Genomic DNA, 18,107 nt, shown 5'->3' on the forward strand with positions numbered 1-18,107 from the left:
AGCCGTGATAAGCGCACAAAACGAAGGCAGCGCCACGCTCTGCGTCGTGGCATGCAGTGGCGGCACCGCGAGCCATCAATCAGCACCCCGGCAACGACGGGCGAAGCGGCTGCAGTAGCAGCAACAGCAGCGGCAACCGCCGACAAAATGCATTCTTGCCCGCAGGGTTTCGAGGAGAAACTAATGCCACTCCTGGGGTACAGCGCGCGTGCCACGGTAGGGAACCCGACGTTGGGCGCCAACGCGCCCGACCGGGACTATCCATCAGCGACCAGCCGCACTTTCGTACCCCACTCACCGACCCCTTTCCGAGCCTCCCTTTCGTAGCTGTCTTCCCTCTCCCCTTCCGCCCCCTCCCAGGAGGCTGCACGTTCGTGGAACAATAAAGAAAAAAGCGGTGATAATCCCATAAAACAAAATAACTAAAGCTCACGCAAGCATTTCTCCTCTGGTCTCGGGTAGTATGTAAAAAAAATAATGCAAGAAGGACATAAGAAAAAATGCAGTGAGTAAGTACGGTCGGAACTACGGGGACACAAGCCGCACGGGGGCTTTCCCGTCTTATTGTGTCGCTAACGGTGGGGTAAGGCGGGTAGGCACAGGCACGAAGGTGCTAGCAAGGCGGCAGTGGCTGCGGGTCAATCTACTAATTTGCCTCCGTGTATTGCATTCTGGGCTACAAGTCCTCTCTAAAAGAGCCCATCAGTGGAAGTGAGTGAGTGAGTGAGTGAGTGAGTGAGTGAGTGAGTGAGTGAGTGAGTGAGTGAGTGAGTGAGTGAGTGAGTGAGTGAGTGAGTGAGTGAGTGAGTGAGTGAGTGAGTGAGTGAGTGGAGTGAGTGAGTGAGTGAGTGAGTGGAGTGAGTGAGTGAGTGAGTGAACGTTTGCGTGAATGAGTGAGTGAGTGGAGTGAGTGAGTGAGTGAGTGAACGTTTGCGTGAATGAGTGAGTGAGTGAGTGAATGAGTGAGTGAGTGAGTGAGTGAGTGAGTGAGTGAGTGAGTGAGTGAGTGAGTGAGTGAGTGAGTGAGTGAGTGAGTGAGTGAGGTACTACCGAAGTCGATATCCGCTCAAGCGTAAGACGAGAAAAGTGGCACACAACTAAATGTAAGCGACAGAGTTAATTCGGACAAAATCTGATGGAATACCGAGACAGTAGGAAGTATTCCCAAAGCTTTTAGGGCAGAACAACCATGCCGCCTGGAAAACAGCTGAAAAAGACGTTTGTCAATGTAACGGTGTAGATAAAGATAAAGTACATAAAAATTTCGAGGATGCTTATAATAAAACAGTGCTCACGGCTCCCGTGTGCTTGCTCTCCTTCTGGATCATCTCACACATAGTATAGATGAAGTCCGCGCAATAACTTTGACGAAGACATAGAAGAGACACATGCGGCGACTTACAAGCGCTGCTACAGTACTATTTATTGAGGTGTGACGAAGGGAATATAAAAGAGCAATCCCAACGACAGTGCAGGCACACGCATCACCCAACCGCGATTTGATTATTAATGACAACAAAATGACGAGAAAAGCAGATTCAGCGTCATAAGACACCAGTAAAGTCCGACTCGCGGTGTAGTCAAACAGGTTTTCATATAAAAGTCCTCTACGACAACGCCAGCTATTATATTCGCGTTCTTGGACAGAATGGCCGCTCAGCAATGCAGTGGTCATTTGGGAGCATGTAAAAAGTTTAGAGAATAACAACAACACCTCGTGCATTGTGCGACATGTTTTTGTTTTCCTATGTCAGTACGTGCGGGTAACGATTTGAGAACACAAATATTCCGGATATAAGCGCCAATGCAAATTACCGACTTGTCCTAGAGTCCTTCCATATCAAAAAGCTATCTCACTTCTGCGCGAGTGGCACTTGCAGTTATAAGCCGCTGAATGTTTTTAACCATTTTTTGTCATAATTGAATCGCGGTTGCGTGATGCGCGTGCTTGCATTGTCTTTGCGCATGTATTCCCTCTGTCGCACCAGAATACTCTTGGTTGTAGCGCTTGTAACTCATCGTGTGTGGGCCTCTTCGGCATTCGTGCAAGTTTTTCACCTAACTCATCTCTATACATCATGAAGAACCAACTAGCCCGACAAGGTTCACTTTTGATCCTCTCTCGCGTACATGCGTTTTGCCACTGTCCTAACCAGTAATCTACCAATCTGTTTGTCTATCATCCCAAACATTCTAGTTAGCATGCAGTCGCAAACAACCACAGTTTCTAAAAAAAAAATCTGATTTAACGGAGCCATACGTGCGTTCTTGCGTGACCTACGGGCAGCGTATCTAGCTCAGTATGCAAGTGTCATGGATTCCGATCTCGGCTTCCTTTCTCCAAGGCTAGCCCGAGTCAGCTATGAACACCAGCTTGACCACTTTATGTCGCCTCATGACGTCACCTTACTCAAATACCGGCCAGTTCATGGACGTATCACCAGCCAACTACTACCAGGCAGAGTCATCATGACCATTATCTTTCACTTACAGCATCGAGGCCACGTTTTCTAGACAATGGTTCATCTAACAGTATCGCATTAACACTGCGATAGCAAAAGCGTGCTTCACGCACAGACCCAAGCATGCGCCCCTCCAAGGCCGCACAGCCTACAAGTACACTCTAACACCACGATTTTCCTTTAAGACTCAAACAAAAGAAAACTTTCCCCGAGCTAGAGAGCCACTTTCGGTCACTGCTAAGACAATGGCGATGTAGCGGCAATGTCTGGCAACCATGTTTCAGGCGCAAAGCCAAGCACGCTCCTCTCCGGCGCTGGTCGAGCGAGGGAGCAGGCGGCTGCACCGCCATCAATCACCGGGATTTCTAGGCTGCCTGGACACGGCTTCTGAGCCAGCTCCCAGGGGTGACATAACAAGCGACGCCAGCGCCGGCGCGGCCAGCGCGTTACGAGCCCTAGCGGGCGGGACACGCTCTTCGACCGATCTAATCAAGGCAGCGTCAGGTCGATTACAGGTTTACGACGTGCCACCACGGCGATGCGGAAGATCCGCGGCTAGGCCGGATATTGACCATGGCGCCGCCGCTTAAAGGAGGCGCTCGGAGTAAAATAAAAGAAATGCAGCTGTGGAGCAGTAAACAGCCTCGCAATGAGGCTTTGTTCTGCAACGAATCAGCGCTCTTGCAAATCGAGGATGACATGTGTCGCGGCTTGTACCGCACGACGGACATAACACACCACATTGACGAGTTAGCGGCTGAGCAATAAATAAAAATACCACTATTTTATGGTAATGCGGACATTTTTATCGATCTATTGTTGCGATAACTTTATGGGCTCAGTTTTGCGGACAGTATGCCGTCATTATTGTTCTCGCTGCAGTACAGACGACGTCACCACTTCGCTATGCTTAATCACGAAGGTCTATTCTGGATGCGCTGCTTAAGCTCAGTAAATCCGTATCAGCCCCATTACAATCTCACACAAAGCCACATTTTTGCGGCTATTTTATGACAATCGTATAGGCTCGATTTAATTCGATTACACGGTGGAGGTCGTCTCTGAAGCGCAGTAGCATACTCCTTCTCGCAAGACCAGTTAAGAGGGAGGGCGCTATATAATTAAGTTCCTGCAGGCATGTTGCCCCCATAAGCTTGACAACTGACTCCATCTATTCCATAAACGGCTTGTTTATCTTTCTCTTAGAGCATATCAACGGCTTGTTTATCTTTCTCTTAGAGCATATCTTTCTCTTAGAGCAAATCTTTCAGGTGCCCTCTGAGACGCTCACACCCACTGTTTCTGACTAAGAGATGCTGCGAGAAATCTGTTGAGATCGCAGATGGGCGGAGACGTATTGCTACTGGTATAACCCAGATAAACACCCCTAAAGAGTACTTTATAGTATAGGCGCCTCCAGGGGCGTGCATTGCCTGAAGATCGGAACGGAAAGTGCTGTCGACGCCCCGCCTTTAAGGAAATAGGTATAAAATACACCAGAGGAAATATCATACTCACGTCTTGCCTTGTTTGCGTTATCAGGACTATAAAATACGGCATAGTTGATTATATTTTTTTTAAAAAAGGACAAAGCGCTAACGACAAATTCACAAGAAAGAAGACACGGACGGATTCTTGTGAATGTGTCGTTAGCGCTTTGTCCTTTTTTTTAAATGCTGCACCAACTAGCCCAACAAAAAGTCCTTCTTGAATAGTTGATTATGAAGGTGCGTAACCCCTCATTTATATTTTTGAAGGTTAGTCATTTTTGTAGCAATGTACCGTCACGTAGGCACTGTTTATTTACCTGTTTCACTCTTGTGGGAAGGGTTAGTACAGCTGACAAATGTACAGGCAAAAAATCCGAAACCCCTCCCCTTCTCTCACAAAAGAAAAAATAAAGCCCATGCAGCAGAACTCTCCAGGCGGATAACGACCCTACACCAAGACTCCTCCGAGATGTATACGCTGCCCACACACGAACGGAATAATGTAACCCGAGGGGCAAAGTACGGACACAAAGCAATGAAAGCTCTCAAGAGTGGAGGGGAAAGGAAAAGTTGGATCCTCAAAACGATGCACCCAGTCAGCGTTACCGTCGCAAGGCAAGCGAAATTAGCCGGCGTAGGAACAAAACTGAAAGCTACGCCCACAACGTAGAGGGCAGCAGTGAAGCAGAGCTTGCATCCAGCGACCAATGGCGAGTATTGAAAAAGCTGCAGAAAGGAAAGGAGGAAATGAAGTAAGGGAAAACAAAAAGCGCCCAGGCTAATCAAATGTGTAACGTAAACCCGGCTCTTCAAGAACACGACTTCGGCTGATGGTTCTGCCTGTTTGCACACAGCGAAGAAAGGGATGGGATGGAGTATTGGAAATTGCGGTGAGAGAGCCAGTCCACTAGGATAGAAGACAGTAGTGGCCCTCCCAAATGCCTTTCTCCGAGGGGTCAGCCGCGGTCTTGTAACGACTCCGCACTTCATTACTGCCCGAATACAAACACAGACACAAATACCGAGAAGGGCCTCGTATTAAAGCCGTTTACTTAGTTTTTTTCTGCGCCTGTGTACGAAGAGAATAAACGGTGGACCAGCAAACGCCGCAGCCAATTTGGAAGACCGTAACGTTCACGGTACTAGCTACACTAGCCTGCCTACGATGCAATAAAACGCACGCCTTTATGTTCCCCGTTACCCTTCATTCACGTTTAACGCGTGCAACGGCTAGCCGGCGAAAACATCCTCCAACGAGGTGGGTGCAGACAGGAGAGGCTTATGTCGGGTCGATGAGGCTGAAGAAGAGGACTCGGAACACAAACTGGGGGCTTCTTTTAGCCGTAGATAACGGTTTAGATAAGAAATATATAATGGGGGTACTCATTCCATACATCGATGCAGAAAAATGCGTGTAAATCCGGCTCGCAGCACTGAGGGAACATTGTTCGAATAGTGGAATACGACGGACGGACTAATTTTGCCTTTGCGTGTCTGTGGCGAGAAACCGTTGAACACGAGGGAGCGATAATTTGCTGAATTTATCATATCCTTCTCACTACCAGCAAACCCAGACCAAGTGATTTACAACCACAAAAAATACAGAGAGGCGTCTTTTTAAGCTTTTAAAGGTTTATCTTCTAACTACTGTGTGCTTTTAACTACTGTAGCCAGTGTGCTGTGCTTTTTGTAGGCTGAACTACACGGCTAAATATACTTGCGCAATTGAATTTAATAATAGATTGCTAGTAACAACACATTTATTTACACTTCTTTATTTTAGTTTTCAGGTGGAAAATATAGAAGATGACCCGAGTTATGATTCTTTCTTAACTGCATTTTAAATTTGAAATGCCAAGTGTCAAAAATGGTATCGAAAACACATCAAGTTAATTTACCAGCGTATAATATTTTTGAAAAATGCGTAACCACGTGCGGTACCGCCACAGAAATCGCCTTAACGTCTTAAAATCATAAAATATAAAAGTGCGCCTGTATTAGCCGCATTAAAGAATTAGGCGACAATATTTTATCATCGAGTTATGCAAAAAGAACGCAACAAGCTTTAAAAACCGATTAGACGTATATATTTAAAACCGCAATTTTGAGTCAGAAAATTTAAAAACTGCGCTCTCCTTTCTTGTTAACAACATTTAATTTCCAAACTAACCTGACGCCCTAAATCTGAAACGTTGAAAAGGTAATTTAAGTTCATCTTGTTTTTTTTTTTATTATTGGGGCTCTATCACGTACAGTCGTGAAAAAAAGTGGTATGTAACCTTTAGCCGGTGGCGGACCTCGGGAAACAGCGTCGAAACGCTATATAACGTCAGTGACACGGATGGCGGCTGCAACACACGCATGGCGACAAAAAAAGAGGGGCACCGCGACGATTGTCTTGATCCCAGACAGCTATTGCTAGATGACTTTGCAATACAGTTTTCCCGCGCTCCACCATCGGCTCAGTGTTGTATAGTACTTTTTCCTCACGACTGTGCATAGTATGCACCATGATGTACAATGACTTGCACAGACCGCGCCGATGTATGCCTAACGATTTCAGTACAAATGTCTCTACAATGAAAAAATAATAATTTTGTGTGTATATATATATATATATATATATGTGTGTGTGTGTGTGTGTGTGTGTGTGTGTGTGTGTGTGTGTGTGTGTGTGTGTGTGTGTGTGTGTGTGTGTGTGTGTGTGTGTGTGTGTGTGTGTGTGTGTGTGTGTGTGTGTGTGTGTGTGTGTGTGTGTGTGTGTGTGTGTGTGTGCGTGCGTGCGTGCGTGCGTGCGTGCGTGCGTGCGTGCGTGCGTGCGTGCGTGCGTGCGTGCGTGTGTGTGTGTGTGTGTGTGTGTGTGTGTGTGTGTGTGTGTGTGTGTGTGTGTGTGTGTGTGTGTGTGTGTGTGTGTGTGTGTGTGTGTGTGTGTGTGTGTGTGTGTGTGTGTGTGTGTGTGTGTGTGTGTGTGTGTGTGTGTGTGTGTGTGTGTGTGTGTGTGTGTGTGTGTGTGTGTGTGTGTGTGTGTGTGTGTGTGTGTTATTACGTATAGACTTCCTATATTTTACTGACACTTCCATTAAAAGAAATGATTCAATATGTTACAAAATGTACAGCGTTAATCTTTACAGCGAATGGTCTCAGTTTTTTCGGCATGACATATGCTGAAAGCAATATCTTACCCCGTCAACTTCGTTGCATTTGAGCGGCATAAAGAAATGGGAACTCTGCAGGCAAGCACTGAACCCATACCCTGATAATAGAAACCAATATACTCTAAGTTCTCTGCCACAGGCTACATTGTCACTGCCGTAGGTAAGTGTACTATTTTTCTCGTAGCAGTTTTCAGTTGTTTTTTTCGTGCGCTACAAATGATCTATGTCTCATGTTGCTCCCAATCGTCTATCCCTCAAAAGCACTAGGGTCCAATACAAAGACGTTATTTACACCGAATGATAATGGCAGGCAGTAAAAGATAAGGCAACGTCCCCACGCATGCACCCTTCCGATTCGGGCACGGTGGCCGGTGGCCATCGCAATCGCACCATCGCCGTCCAGTGAACGGCACCCAAGCACGCTCCCACGCCCCTGGCGGTGAAGGCGTAAGGGCAGAAAGGCAGTAGCAAAACCCACGAGTGCACGCTCAGAAACGGCGGGGAGAAATCCGGGGCGTTGCGACCCCCATCAAACGGGCCGTGCAGATAAGCCGGTCCAAACGAGCCCCCGAGCTTAGCCAGGAACACCGGAAATTGGCAGTGCTCGGCTAAGGGGGAGACCTGCGGACTCACTTCATCCCGGCTTCTTGGACAGGTCCGATTCGAACTGTTCGCTGGCTCCCCCTGGCGTCGACGGACAGAAGTACAATAACAGGCAATCGAAGAGAGCCTTGTGGTAGTTGGGAGGCACTGTGGACACAGTGAGAAGGCACCCTGCGCTGCAGTGCCTGCTTTATGTAATGTTCGCTCCTTATACGGTCCGCTTAGTTTGGTTATGTTGCTTTCGAGACCAAAAGGAAATCTCTGATCTAGATGACTCATCCTCCATAAACCAAAAACGATGTTCAAAGGGGCAAGAAAAACTCAGATGCGAAGGAATGGATCTGTGCAACCAGTGTCAAAACAGTCATCCCTGTCCCTCGGTGCGTTTCCGAATCATACCGCGTAGGAGCATCCGAGCAGAAGACACCTAGAAAAGCAATCACGTGACATGACTTAGGTTTAATGGCGTCACAGACTGTGACCCAGATTACTGTACTAGAGTGGAACACGCACCCGCGGGAAATGGTTAAGATTTGCCTGCGAGTAATTGTCGAGTAAAAAATGAAGAGAGGGAGTATTTCATTTTTACCGCCAGATTTATAGAAATATTTTGCATTCGAAACACTTCAGCATGGAACCTCAAGGGTAATGCATTCCCGAATTTCTGCGGAAGAGGATAATGACCTATCTGCAATCAATTTTTGGGTCATGAAAAGAAACAATGAGAGGAAAATACACATCCAGGGAAGAAATTCGAACAGTGGTGTTATTTGCTGAAAAGTACAATGCTAAACTTTGCACTATGGAACCAACAGAAACAATCATTTTTTAGTGGATTTGTAACTAGCCCTCAAAAAAAATTTATCCATGCTGAATTAAATTTCGCTTCCAAGCACCACCTGCACACAACACACGCCTGGTTTTGCAATATGCTCCTAGGTGCCATTCTAAGTAACAAAAATATAAATGCACTAGTCTTTTTGTATATGCCGTTGTATCACCTCCTTCATTTTCCACTCTTCAATCCTCATGCAGGGGTTGACCAGGTTCTAATCCCTAACCAATTGCTGTGCAGTGAACAAAAATTTCAATTTTCATGAATGCTTGAATCGCAAATTTTGCTCTGTATAATAGGCTTTTTTGCAATAAGATCCATGATGTGGCAAAGCCCTCCTTGCAGCCCAAAAGAGGTGCCGCAAGCACATATCCTTCCATCAATTGCTGAACTTGTCTCAAAAATTACCTGTACTTGCAAGTTAAAAAAACTAAATAAAAAAATATTCCGCGATAAACAGAAGATCCCCTTTCAGGCAAACAGCAATTTCTATCAGGCTTGTAATGTCGACTAGATCTCTGCAGACACAGACAGCTGCTCGCTGTCTCCGGCACGCGATACATCACGGACACGTGTGCGAGGGTGGCACGTCTCTCTGGCAATAAGCAGCGCCCAGAAGGGGCAGACATCTTGACTACAAATCACCCCCTTTGCGAGTGAGGTGCAAGACCCCTCCAGGCGTCTCCACTTTTTCCATCATTTCTTTGCAAGACAAATGCCAGAAACCTAAAAACCAAAGTCCGGGGCTCAGCACGGGGAAACCGTGGGGAAGATTCTCTCTCTCTCTCTCTCTCTCTCTCTCTCTAAAAAGCCAGGACTGCCACCATTTCACAGCAAAAGAGAGAGACTTCCCAAGGCTGGAGGAAGGATTCCCCGTAGGGGAATATTCTCTCTCCCTCCCTCCCTCCCTCCCTCCCTCCCTCCCTCCCTCTCTCTCTCTCTCTCCAAAACTAAGGGCAGGCCACGAAGAAGCCAGCCTCAGGGAAGATCACACGCGAATATTTCTCTCGGCCGGAGGCAGCGATGGTACGAGAGCGTCCGTTCTCCAATGCATCCGGTGCGTCTGCCACGTTTATACACAGGCACGATCCATACTCCAGATAGCGGGAGCAGATAAAAAATACGTTGCCACACGACGGAAGATAAAAAAAAGACGGGGAAGGTGGCGCAAGCAGAAAAAGGCTGCGCTGCTTCAGGGGAGGTCGGGTGAGGAGGGGGCTGGCGTTGGAGTGCGCGTAAGTGACGTTCCCGGGCGTAGATGACGGTGTGATATACCGACTCACCCTTACGACGACGCCAGCCCCCCCCCCCCCCCCCCCCCCGGCCACTCCCGCCACCGCTGGGTCTCAACCTTCCCGTCATCTCCCCCCCTCCTCTTTGGCAACCCCAGCAGTGCTGTCTGTGAGGAGCGTTCGTTCAGAAGAGAGCAATATCGGAGCCACAGCTTGTTTCCATGCTGGCAAGGCTGGCGCTGCTGCCGCGCGAAGCTTGCGTCAATATCTGCGCCCCGTCCTCGCTGCGCACGTCTTCCATCCACTTCCTTATGACCGAGGTTTGTTGCCCTTCGCTGTGAGTGCGAGTAGCTGGAAGAAAAACAGGGGCCCGAACGTTCCGCGCCTCCCTAGCTCCGCGGAAAGAAATGCACAAGGAGAAGTGAGCGGACCCAGCATGGTCGTCGTAAGGCGGTAAAAGATGGTCCGCGAAGCCCAAGCCGCCGGACGGACATAAAACAGATGGACGAATAGGTTTAGGGGCAGGATGCGCGAGACGTGGGAAAAGAGACAGGCGAAAAAGGCAATGAAGTCGGAGAGAGGCTTCGGCGAAGTAGTGAATCAGGTGCGCCTTCTGGCCAATCTCCTTCGACAAAGTAAGGATTCTAAGAAATCAAGGCGTACAGATATGCGGATGTGCTAACTATACAAATGCGCCATATTCGTTTTTCTTTATTACCGATTCAGCAGCAACAAAACAAAAGAATCGCCTGATGGCAGCAAATGCACCGTTCGGACGATACTGACGCCAAACCATGCAATTGAAGGAAAGAACCTCAATAGTGGCAAACGAACTTACTAGACCCTATTTATCGTATAAAAATTTCACGATTACGCGATGCTCTAGCAAGAATAATGAATATAACTAACGCTGCGAAATTTTACTGAAGCCAGCCATTATTGGTCAAACAGCGCGCATAGTGACAGGACGTAAACAAGAACAGAAAGACGCAGAGCTGTTTCTCAATTCTTGTTCACGTCCTATGACCCTGAATGATGTTTTGCCAAAAATCGTGCTGCAGTTGGTCCGGATAATTTCGGTGATACGGAAGATCGGGTAGATACTTCGCCTCTTAAATTCAGATACAGATATCGGTTTATTCACCTGCTTGTTGTATTGAGCCGAGTTTAATTTTGATAGCGTTTGAGTCCACATTCCGGGAACCAGGTGGCGTTCTGCTCCTCCAACGGGAAGTGAGTTTTTGCTCCCAACGCTAACACCGACAATGCCGACTTCGGCTTCTCTGTAGAACAAAGTCCTTAACGCTTATGTTTTAACGCTCCACGCGTAACCGCAATGGTCACATTCCAACATGTGAGACTCCAGAAGTGTATTTCTTAAAGATCCCCCCAGGTGGTCGAAATTACTCCGAAGCCCTCCACTACGTCTCCTCTTTCTCTCTTTCCACTTTCACTCCCACCTTCCTCCCTTCCCTTACGGTGCGGTTGAGGTGTCTACAAAAAACAAGTGAGAGAGTTACCGCGTCTTTCCCTTCCTATAAATCAATCAATTAACTGCCAGAAAAGCATTCGTCCAGCTACCAGCGCGTGTACACCATCCGAGATGCGAAGTATTATCATCATCATAATCATCATCATTGTCCTCACCAGCCTGGTTTACACCAACTGCAGGGCAAAGGTCTCCCCTATATCCCTCCATTTAACTCGGCCCTGTGTCAGATTCCTCCACTGAATTCATGCCAACTTTGTAATCTCGTCCGCCGAACTAACATTCTGACGCCCCCTGCTACGCTTTAGTTCCCTTGAAATCCAGTCTGTCAGCCTTAACGATCACCGGTTATTTTTCCTACGCATTAATACATACCATGCCTATGAACATGTCTCCGTACACTGCAGCAATTGTGCTGTAGCTTTATGGAGCATACGGATACGCGACTGAGGACTGTCGGCTTAAAAACGTGTCACGCGAAATTCCCAGAGTATTAGCAAGGTCACAGTAACAAATGTTCTGAAACTTTCGAGACGTCCGACAACAGGTGGGAAGCCGGTATGTTGGTTTGTCAGTGCGGTTTAGTGTCTCGAAGTTGCTCGCCGCGTTTGACGGTCACCTTGTTCTTTGTCAGTTAGGATTCTCTTGGCTTTGAAAACCAAAATGCGTTGACGCCCAATGACATTTTTTTTTTTTTCGTTTAGAAACGCCTCAGCCGTAATACAGGTTTCATATCGTGACGATTAGTGGCAAAACTAAAGAGCCTAGGCCACTATCGTGGGCGTCTAAATCACTATGTTCGGTGTTCCGCGCTGCATCCTGTAACATCCTCCTCTTTTCTTGAAACCCGCTCTGTAATCTCTCCTCGCGTTTCCACGAAATACTGAAACCAATGAGAGAAGACCGTGCTTTCTGCACACTATGCATCAGCATAGAAAGAGACCAGATGTAAACAGCGTGTGTTAAGTTGCTGCAATCCGCTTCCATACTTTAAAAACGTACATTATAAATCGAATATTCACCTTAAAGGTTTGAAATTCCATTTTGTTTCAAAAACAATGCGTTCTTTTGCTGAGCCCTAGCAGTACCGTGAATTTTTATTTTTGCAGGTCGATTTTATACTCAGTACTGGCAGTCTCTATAGAAAGAATGTATGGTTAGGTACAGTCGAGCGCGATTTGAAGGTTATCGCGCGAGCGTCGACCAGCCTAGCACTCCAGGCACCTGGCGGCCAGGTTTGGAATAGAAAAAATCATGACTTCGTATTCTTCTCTCCCTCGTTCGCTGTTCCATACAACAGCCATCACCCCCGCGACAAACTCACCACCCTTTCTCTCTGTTCTAAGCTTTCCATTTGTTGCGATAAATTGTCCGATTTCAGATAATACCGAAAAATACGTCATGTGCACAACGATCACTGCCTGTTCGCAGAAACAAAAGAAAAAAAAAGGAAGTGATGTCCAAACAGGGAGTGACGGCTGCTGAAGGAACAGCAAAAAGAGTGAGGGAAGCTGGCTTTACACCTCCCTCGCCTCGGCAGAGAATTCTGGGCCATGGCGCTGTTCATGTTCCCGGTCGATGCTCGCGGGATAACCTTCAAATCGCGCTCGACTGTACTCTCTTTAGTCACGCAGAACCGACGTTTAGCGTAAAAGCCAGTTTTCGACTGACCCCCGCAACACCATATCTCCTCAACGTAACGTTAAGAGCTGTCGCCTCGAACGTAAAGTGGGAGTCAAAGGAGGCAGACTTTTTCGGAGACGCAGAGGAAAATCTCAGAAGTGCCAGAGGCGTCCTGAAGATTCTTGACATCAACCCGAAGCCAACCGAATAAACTCCAGCAGGCTCCCAAAGGAATAGCACGGCGTTGCTATGACAGCGCGAACGAGATGTCTGTCAAATAAGAGGGCGTTGCTAGGGACGAATTTACGGCAGTTCTTGGGAACGCTGGCTGAGAACAGTCGGCTAGAGACAAGAAGTACGGGCGAGCTATTGAAGATTTTAGGCAACAAAAAATGGCGGCGAACGCGCTTTTTTTAAGAGATAACCTTCTTGCGGGCGGTCACTGGCCTCCAAAAATACGCCGCAGGGCTGCCTATTCCGACGCCCAAAAATTGTGCAGAACCCGCCGGTGGTTTTCTAAACAGCAGCAAGGCTAGTTTGTAGAAGCAAGGTAAAGACGAAACTTAAAATCAACATTCCTTGATCTTTATAGGCCTCTTGACTGAGAAGTTATCTTCAAGGGGGAACGATCCGTCGCCCACGCGATATAGTAAACAGGCAAAGCTATTAATGCAACCGTAGCTGTGAGGAGATAAATACCGGACCCTCTACCTCCCAACGCCTTCCGAAAATTACGAAAATCACGGCCGAAAAGCAGCCCGTCAGTTCCCGGCATGCACCACAGGGTGTCAACGAACGGCGCAATATTAGCAAGTATCAGTTTTCCAATAAGTCCCTAGTCTGTCACCTCACATAGATCATTTTTTTTTCGTTTGCTTTTCTGAGGAAGAGAACCCGAAACCTTTTACACACAAAAAAATAAAAAAAAATAAAAAGGACCCTGCACTTCCCCCACGGCACCATTTTTATTCTCGGCAACAATCTCCTCAAGTACACAGGTTAAAAAAAAAAAAAAAGCTATCATCGCTCCCCTTCTCGCATTACCATGTTATCAGCGGTGAGTGCTTTTGTGCACCTCAAATTTACTTCGTGCATAAGTTTTGTTTTTTTTATGTATTATGTAGGGTACACAAGGCTAGATTCTTCAGGCTCCGCTTTGTGGGGTTTCACCGCCCAACCCTGCGAGAGCGCGTTACTGGTGGCAAAGCCCCTTCACTGTATCCACCCGAGTCGTCAAGTCGCACGCTTTTAGCGCATTCTGAAGTAAAAGAAAGCTAAAAAAAAGGGGGGGCCAGAGACCGAACTAACGAAGCTCTTGGTTCGCTGCGCGCGCGGATCTCGGCGCTAGGACCCTGGGGGAGACACAGAGCCCTCGCGGGGAACGGTGTCCCTGCCGCAGACAGGGACGCGAGGAGCCAGTGCCAGATGCGACAAGCGGGCGGATTTATCCGCACAACGCTTCCTCCCACGGGGCTCAGAGCTAAGCATCCCCGTTCTCGTTCTCGCTGTTGAGCTTTGGGCGCTGTCAGCTGCGCATTTCGCTGCGCGTCGGAAAAGGGGACGCGTCTCGTGCAGAGTTTGAAATGCAGAGGAAGGATGTCTGCTGCTGTCAGTTCCACGCTAATACCAGATGCAGTCCACCTGTTTTCCTGCGTTTTGCTTGCCGATTTATGGAGCACGCGAACGCTGGCGGGGCTAATTTAAAACAGTCTAGCGAAACAGAAATGACTAACTGGTGGTCAGAGAGAAAGGTAAGCTTTTATCCTCCTGTACGTGCCTGTTATGGTTGGTTGGTTGGTTTGTGGGGTTTAACGTCCCAAAGCGACTCAGGCTATGAGAGACGCCGTAGTGGAGGACACTGGGAATTTCGACCACCTGGGGTTCTTTAACGTGCACTGACATCGCGCAGCACACGGGCACCTCCATCGAAAAGCGGCCGCTGAGGCCGGAATGCGATCCCGCATTCTTGGGAACAGTAGTCGAGCGCCGCAACCACTGCGCCACCCCGGCGGGGCGTGCCTGTTATGGTTAAAGTTTGCGGCGGCAGGTTGTAATTTTTATAACCAGCCATTACAAACGGCTCTTTCTCAATTCTTCGCTTTACTCTGGTGGGAGGAAGGTGGAAGGTAGGAAGGTGGGAGTGAAAGCGGAAAGAGAGAAAGAGGAACCGTAGTGGAGGGCTACGGAGTAATTCGACCCCCTGGGGATCTTTAACGCGCGCTGAGTAGTTATATTTTGCAGCAAAAGCTATTAAAAAGCCATTCCTTCGGTTTACTTTCGCAGTAGCAGTAATAGCAGTATTCGGCGTAAGCGAAGGGTGGTAACCACAGGGAACAAGGAGCGTTGCCGCGGAAAAAGGAGGCCGGGTTTGGCGACAGTGCAGGGATATACTATGCACCATCTGTAGAAATTGGCTACCATACCGCAGCGCTCACGAAACGCCTCTGCAACGGTGGCACCACGAGCGTGAAAAAAGAAGCAGATTGCGGAAGAGTGCCACTCGAAGAAACGACATGTGTGAGCCTAAAAAGCGTGGTCCATCTCTATGGGTATATGCATTCCATTTCAAATTATTTACCAAAACGTATCGCAAAATGGAAACAAGCCTCCAAAGTTGTGGCTGAAAAGCGCTTATAATAGTTTTGAATGTTTTGAATATAAACGATGATACCGCAAATTTAAACTTTATGGTTCGAATAACAATGGATAGATCGCACAGGGACAAAAGCAAGTAAAGGCAGCACACAGCCCTAGCTACATTCAAGCAACGTCACCCTTATCTTCTTCGGACGAAGTCGCATTTTGCAAAGGCTTCTTCCGCTCAACTTCTCACCCTAAATGTCTACAAGACGTTTTCGCGTAGATCTCGCAACCCGCACATGCGTATCTCTTTGCGTGTGTGGGTGTTTCAGTATCGGGTTACCTCTTTTAATTCCACGTCAGTACGCCGCAACGGCGCCTTTAGTTGGAAAGCGTGCGCCCACGGCCGTTCCAGCTCTCACGGAAATGTCGACTACGCCGCTTGCGATGCGAAACTCGAAACCTTGGAATACCGTGCTTGCACTAACATTTCTTCACTGTCTTTCCAGAATCAAAAGCCTCAAAAGTCTGACTTATGCTGCCGTGTCCTAGTTACTGCCACTTTTATTGTTTCCGAAGTTAAGATCCGGTGTTTGCTGTTGCTCTTTTCATGTTCTTTACGGCCCTGTGAGTCGTCATATACTTGCTTTCTGAAAGCGTTTTTTTCCAGAGATCTATCCTCTAATCACTGACTGCTTAGGGCCTTCATGAATACCGGCGAATAAAATAATGATCGCGCAGATAGTCATGACAGAGTTAACAAAGAAAATAACAAGTATTTAGCGATCGGATTAGCAATGTTGTTCACCGATCAAAAGTCCTTACAAACGCCGACAACGTCAGCGAACAAAAATTCCCAATTTATCTGGCACTTCAAGAACTTTTTTATATACTAAAGGCAAAGAACAAATCGGCTCAGCTCAATTAAAGCAGCTTTGTTTTTTGGCACTTTTGTAGTAAGTTTGGTACTAAACATCTTGATGTTCCATATGACGTAAAAGTTTTTGTTGCTTTAGCAAAATAGAATGTAATTACTTGTTAGTTCCGTCTTGCACAAAACAAAAAGTGTTCAAAATTATTCCACAATACAGGATCACAAAAACAAAGACCGCAGTGGCTTCACCACTATCATCCGCAGCAGTAGCCGAACTATACACTGCAGAGTGAAGACCGCTCCCATATTCCTCCACATAACTGGTCCCGTGCTAGCTGCATCCACTTGGCCCGTGTGAATTTCTTAATTCCTCCGCCCAACTAACTTTCTGCCACTCCCTCTTAAGTTTTCCTTCTCTTGTAATTAAATTTGTTAGCCCTCCATCGCTTATCCTCTCTTCACACTACATGCCCTGCCCTGCCCATGCCCATTTCTTCTTCTTCATGATTTTGCCCTAGAATATCAATAACTCAAGTTGTTTTTTTGACCCATTCTGCACGCTTCCTATCTCTTAACGTTGCACCTACCAATCTCCTAAACATAGCCCCCTGCATTGTAATCAACCCTTTCCGTTACATTTCACGTTTCAGCCCCATAGGTGAGTACACGCAAGATTTTCCTTTTGAGCGATACCGGTAAGCTGCTAGTTATAATCTTCAAGTAGTAGCCAAATGCGCTCCATCTTAATCTTATTCTTCTAGTGATTTCCCTTTCATGGTCTGTATCAGCGGCGGTTACCACATGTCCTAAGTATACTATTCACCTACTATTTACAGCGCTTCGCTACCTGTTGTAAACGGCTGTTCCCTCCCGAGGCTACTGGTGCGTTACCCTAGTATATAAGCACATTCATTTTTAGGCCGGCTTTTCACACCACTGTTCACACTGCCTTACAACAGCCCTGTCTTAATGGACGTTGAAGATTGCAAGACCACGTTCCACAGTGTCCTTCAGCCTACCGGGCGTAAGGCGAGAGAATGCTCTTGGCAAGCATTTATGCCGATTTTATAGCTCCAACACGCATCTTATTGATCCTTCACAAAACTACCACCACAGTTGATTTGTCTACAACTGAGGTCTTTCTACCTTAGCCGTGCATAAAATGTGCTCGAACGTTGCAAAGTAAACTGTGGCGTGAAGAAAAAACTAAAATATGGTTTACTAAAGTTTATTTGTAGCCTCTCAAAATTATATAAATTATTTGTATTACCATCGAGCATGCATCAGTCCACAAGAATATATGCCAAGATTATTTCAAAAAATTTAGAGGAAACCTTTTTCAAACCTTCTGCTTTCTAAGCCTTCAGTGTCGCTGTTTTTTTCCTCTGCGCAACAAACGAATGCAGAATGTGTTCTTTTTTTTTTAGGTGAAGGCCAGTCGCAGCTCGTTACTCTTTTCTGCACCAGGCACTTCATTATATTTTTTCTTCGCCCTCCCTACCAGCCATGGAAGTCAGCTCTGAGTATACGGTCTCAACGGACCATGTCAGCCGATGCTCCTGTGCTACAGCTACGTCAACGTTTACCCCCGTGACACCTCTTTAATTTGGCGCGGCATTCTCGTCTTTCTTCTTCTTCCCACCACCCTGCGCTAACCCACGACCTCCCCAAACCCATGCGTCCGTCATGCCATGGCACAAAGTCAGCAAGCAGGCAGTTACGCTCAAGGCAGGAAACGGGACACTGTACACGCACACACAAACA

The 18,107-nt window shown here is 47.2% G+C and overlaps 1 protein-coding gene across 1 annotated transcript in view; it reads right to left on the reverse strand.

Annotated features, from left to right (window-relative positions):
- The window catches only part of LOC146189345 (equilibrative nucleoside transporter 4-like), a 142,344-nt gene that overhangs the window by 51,673 nt on the left and 72,564 nt on the right, over window positions 1–18,107 (reverse strand). The gene's annotated exons all lie outside the window — the stretch shown is intronic.

The sequence above is a fragment of the Amblyomma maculatum genome, chromosome 5 (genome assembly GCF_055883805.1).
Source record: "Amblyomma maculatum isolate TAMU_Amacu chromosome 5, ASM5588380v1, whole genome shotgun sequence".
Taxonomy (NCBI): Eukaryota; Metazoa; Arthropoda; class Arachnida; order Ixodida; family Ixodidae; genus Amblyomma; species Amblyomma maculatum.